Consider the following 5,470-nt stretch of genomic DNA (forward strand, 5'->3'; position numbering starts at 1 on the left):
GAAGCAAAGTTACCAATTCTGAACGAACTTATTCTGAAAAACTTGCTGAAACGCTGTTCAACTCAAAGCTCGGAAACTTCATCTTCATCAAAGCTCACTACATTGCTGTTGTAATATATTAGTGAGATTAAGCTTAAACGTTAAGAGAAATATCACTGTTGTGATTATAGCTTTACATAAGCATTAGTAATACTCTTAGAATTGATTACATTAATTTGTAAGTAACTAGAGTGATCAAGTGTTGATCAGGATACTCTAGGAAGTCTTAGCTTGTGTCTAAGCAGTTGTAATTAGAGTGATCACGTGGTGGTCAGGATACTCTAAGAAAGTCTTAGCTTGTGTCTAAGCATTTGTTCCTAGAGTGATCAGGTTGTGATCAGGATACTCTAGAAGACTTAGTCGTGGGCTAAGTGGAAAACCATTGTAATCTGTTGCGATTAGTGGATTAAATCCTCAGGTGAGGTAAATCACTCCGTGGGGGTGGACTGGAGTAGTTTAGTTAACAACGAACCAGGATAAAAATAACTGTGCAAATTGTTTTTATCATTCAAGTTTTTAAACTACACTTATTCAAACCCCCCCTTTCTAAGAGTTTTTCTATCCTTCAAAACGGTCATATCCCTCGAACGTGGGGATACCTCTAGCAAGTTTCCTACGATTCAAAATCATCATAGCCCCTCCGATTTAAAGATCATAGTCCCTTCGATGCTGCCTTCAATTTGAATGATCTCGTCCCTCGACGATTAAATGATGATAGTCCCTTCGAATGCTAAGGTATCCCTACAAGTTGCCTTCAATGACCGTGCGATGACCCATTTGATGTCTCGAATACATCCAATGAAAGGACTACCTGTCTAACAATTGGTATGGATAGCCCCTTTTCTTAAAATGAAAGGAAAAGAACAAGAACAAGAAAGACCAAACAATTTGGGTAGACTGTGCTTAATTGCTTGCTCACACATAAAAAACGCTTTTCAAACCACAAATCCAAATCAAACAAAAACTTCAAAAAATACTTCGTAAATATTCTCGAGGAATGACACAAGAATAATTACGAAGCTTTTCCTACTATTGCACCTCCTTTTCAAACACACACGACACTCTCGTTTTTTTCAAACATTTAAACAAAAAGTGAGATAAGCAATTAAGAGCCCATGGATAACCATGGATACAAAGGGTGCTCATACCTTCCCTTTGTATAACTTACCCCCCGAACTCAATCTCTTTCAAAAAAAAAGGTATTTCCTGTTCTTTTAGCCTTTTCTAATTGGATAAAATAAAAGTCGGTGGCGACTCTAGCTATCCGCAACATGTTTTGCGAAATAACAAAACAAAAGTCAGTTCTCCCACCGTGTTACAGGTATGTTAGTTAGATAAGTCTCTATATGGTCTAAAACAAGCTTCAAAGCAATGGCATGAAAAGTTTGATAACTTAATGATATCAAATGGGTACAAAGTGTATGAAAGTTACAAATGTGTTTATTTCGAATATGAGAATCACATTTGTACTATCTACTCATATTTTGATCAAACATTCTGGTCGTTAAGGACGTGAAATCATTTTTGTTTAACAACTTTTATATAAAACACCTCAGAGAAGCGAGTGTTATTCTTGGTGTCAAGACAAGATCCAAACAAGGAAATTCATTGGATCAATTACAATACATGGAGAAAATACTAAAGAAATATAATTACTTTAACTGTAAACAAGCGTTCACATCATATGATCCAAGTATGAAACTATTTAAGAGCACTAGTGAAAGTGTCTGACATATAGAATATGAGAGCATCATTGGTAGTCTTAGGTATGCCATTGGTTATACTAGACCCTACATTTCATTTGTTATAGTATTGTTGTTCAGGTTTATTAATAGTCTGAGTAATGAGCATTGGTAAGCTATTTAACGAGTCATGTGGTACCTTAAAAGGACCGTGAATCTCAGTTTACATTATCATAGATTTCATGTTGTACTTGAAAGATACAGTGGTGCAGATTGGAATACCTTATTAAAGGATTCCAAAGAAACTATTGGCTATATATTTAGTATAACTGGAGGAGTTGTATCTTGTAAACCAAAGAAACATACTATCTTGGCTCAGTCCACGATGGAGTCTGAGATTATATCATTTGTAATTTCTAGTGAAGAAGCAAGTTAAATATCATTGCTAGTTGACATCCCTTAATGGGAAAAACCTATGTCGCCTGTGTTATTCCACTATGATGGTACCGCGACTATTGCAAAAATTGAGAACTATTATTATAATGGTAAAAGACGTCAAATAAGATGAAAGCACAACATAATTAGATAGTGTACTTCTAAAGAAGCCGTAAGAGTGGATCATGTACGTGTTGCACCCCAAAATTTGCCCACATATTTATTTCTAACTGGCTTAAACTTCTCATTTCATATGCATCATCTTTCCACTAGGGCATTAACATAACTCATGCATTCATTAATCAAAGTTTTTGCATTGGTTTGAGACGTACATATGAAATAAGCTTGGATCATCTGGTTCTCCTTCGAAGCATGTGTTGTGGAAGTAGATTTTTGATATGGTCATTCATCATGAACTTCTGTCTTCTCAAGCTACAAGGCTATTCTCATCGAAGTATTTATGAGCATTGAACTGTGAAATTAGAGTTTATTTCCCTATTTCTTGTGGCGATCAAAGGGTCTTTTTGAGTGTAGGTTTTGGGCTTCATGTCATTATGCTTACAATAATCATCAGATGAATTAAGGATCTATCTAGATTTCCTTATCATTAATTCGAAGGTCAAACTCACTCGGTCACTTGGGATTGCATACAAGAATCAAAGTTATGTGGAACTTCGCGAATCATTTCAAGTGCGGGGCATTTTTTCTTCAGAATTTTTGGCTGTGAAATCACAATTAAAACTAAAGTGGAAACACAAGGAAGGAGAAGGAATTAAAATCTCAATTTTGGGTAAGAGAAAACGTAACATGCTATGAGTAACCATCCATTTACAAGTTTCAAGAACCATATGTATATATTTCATATCACTTTACAAGGAGAATCATCTACATGCTCAATGTTCCCTTCCAATCCAATTCAATACAAAAAAGAGGAAAAAGTCTCATTACAAAGTCAATTAGTTACATTTCTATACTAAACTTCAAGCATATTCTTTCTCCCCAATCTTCAAGCTTCATAGTTTAGCCCATCTCTGTGTCGTTCCAAATACACCATGAGCCGTGCGATTACACTAGTTGCGTCTCCGCACCAATACACTCGCTGCAGCCTATCTTTTGACTTGACAAGTTCCAAAACCTATCCAAACAACATGTAAATTGAGTCATAAAACAAGTGCAGTCAATATAAACCAAAACCAGCATTCAAATACATTCACTAATAACCAGTCCCACATCATGTATCTGTACCTAAATCAGAATCTTCAATATAATCTAAGCTATGCGCACATCTTCACCATACGGTTCGCTCACAGTTTCGTAACATCCAAGCCACATACTTCAGACTTCGACACCATGCCAATACCTTCTAGAAAACCTGTGCCAATTCAAATCAAGCTAGCTTATGTTAATTCTGACACAATCAAATACACCGTCCCACATTCAGAACAAAGCTACAATAAATTCTACATTATCCAGAAAATAAATCCAGCTTACCACTCAAAACCCGCAAAATAAAACCGGAGCTGCCATCAAACATTCACAGACTTGCAGCACCTCAAAAACAGACCTGCAACATTAAATCATCATCGTTATCTTACCAATCCACAACAAATTCAGCCAGTTCAAAAACGGATCAGATTCGCAAAACCAACGCCCATTCTAATAATCATACAATCCCATTCATATAAATATACAGTCAGCAGCAATTCCTAAAAGAAAAACTGAATCCAATAACCTAGCACTAACCGAAAACCAAACATGTCCTAACTGTTACTAACAGTTTATAACTAATTCAGTTACTAACTCAATCGGTCCCTAACTGAATCAATCTCTACCCTCCACCTCATAATAGAAATTAGTTATTCCTAACAACCTAACCGATTCATAACTGTCAAAACCATTTGTAACTAACTTTTCTCTAACAGCTAACAGTTTTCAACCACCTAGCTAATAGATCCCATAACTGAATCAAAACAAAAAAAATCAGTTACAGAAGGAGAAGGATTCAACAGAAATATCAAAGGGGAAAACTAACCTTCAGAATCGCTTCTCTCCACCTCTATAAATCAGAACCACATTCCTCAATTCAGCCTCTCCACAATTCACACACATCTTTATCAGTCCCCACCATTTTGCTCTGCATCTTCTTCTTCTCTTCACAATTCATTCATCTCCATCCTCACTTCAACCATTCTTCATTGCTCCATTCATCACCATCAACACTTCATACCACAGAGCTACACACCAATGCTCTCTCCATCCTTCAATTCTCAGAACAATCCCTCTTGAGCTTCTTCACACCTCAAATCACCAGAATCTTCTCTAACCAATCTTCAATCTCACCATTTTTCACACCTTCAAGCCTCTCCATAACCAACAAGAATCAGTAACAAACTTCATCTTCTCCAATCTTCACCACCAATTCTTCAACCTCCATAATCTTCAATCTGAATCTTCATCATCTCTATATCTTCATCATCGTCAATCTTCCTCTCTAAACTCAGAATCATCTTTCTCCTTAGATTCTCCATCGCATCTCAGAACCTTCATCTTCAACCAACCTCTCGTCAACCTTCAATCTTCTTATTCGCTCCGTCGCCTTCATCAAGTAGACAACGAACTTCATCATCACCTGCAACTTGTTTCATCAATCATCATCATCATCGAGTACAGTAATAACAACAACTCAGAACTGAAGCGCAAGGAACAAAAAGAAGACGGAGGAAAAGGAATAACGCAAGTGTTAATAGACTTACCTGAAGAACGCGAAGTTCATTTGCCGGTTTTTCGTGTCATCAGTATTGAAGATTCGTGGTGAGAGAGATCGATTCGGAGAAGGGTGGACGGAGTTGAATCGGAGAGGAGTTGAATTTGAGCAGAAACGAGTCGTCGAGCTAAGCGAAGAGATGACGAATCGGGCGAGAGGAAGGCAAGGTAGTGAATGCGTTGTTCATCGGTTGTTCGCGATGGCGGAGGACGAGAGTTGATCGGAGAAGAAGAATCAACATCGCGCCGCCGTCTTCGTTCACGGGTGAGGGAGAAGATATGTTGAGAAGTCCAATCGTCACATTGTAAGTAAACCCTAAGCCCCTTTGTATTATTTATTTTATTTTTAATTGTTATTAATTGATTAAATTGCGACTGATAATGTATGGATTAAGGGAATTAATAACTGATAATTGATTAGGTTAATTAGAATTAATTGTGATTGATTGGATTAATGGAGAAATTGAATAAGAAATTATTTAGTTTGAATCAAAATCAGTATTGGGCCATACGAATCACTTTTCACACCCCCCGTAGGCCCATAGTTTTCT

General features: G+C 36.9%; 1 long non-coding RNA gene across 1 annotated transcript; it reads right to left on the reverse strand.

Moving 5' to 3' along the window:
- Positions 1–3,024: 3,024 nt before the first annotated feature.
- LOC131617123 (uncharacterized) lies at positions 3,025–5,133 on the reverse strand. The gene is made up of 5 exons (XR_009288436.1): positions 4,910–5,133; positions 4,189–4,785; positions 3,648–3,720; positions 3,402–3,528; positions 3,025–3,291 (listed from the first exon to the last, which is right to left on the reverse strand). It is a non-coding gene; the product is annotated as an uncharacterized LOC131617123 (long non-coding RNA).
- Between the last annotated feature and the right edge of the window lie 337 nt (positions 5,134–5,470).

Source organism: Vicia villosa, linkage group LG7, assembly GCF_029867415.1.
Source record: "Vicia villosa cultivar HV-30 ecotype Madison, WI linkage group LG7, Vvil1.0, whole genome shotgun sequence".
NCBI lineage: Eukaryota > Viridiplantae > Streptophyta > Magnoliopsida > Fabales > Fabaceae > Vicia > Vicia villosa.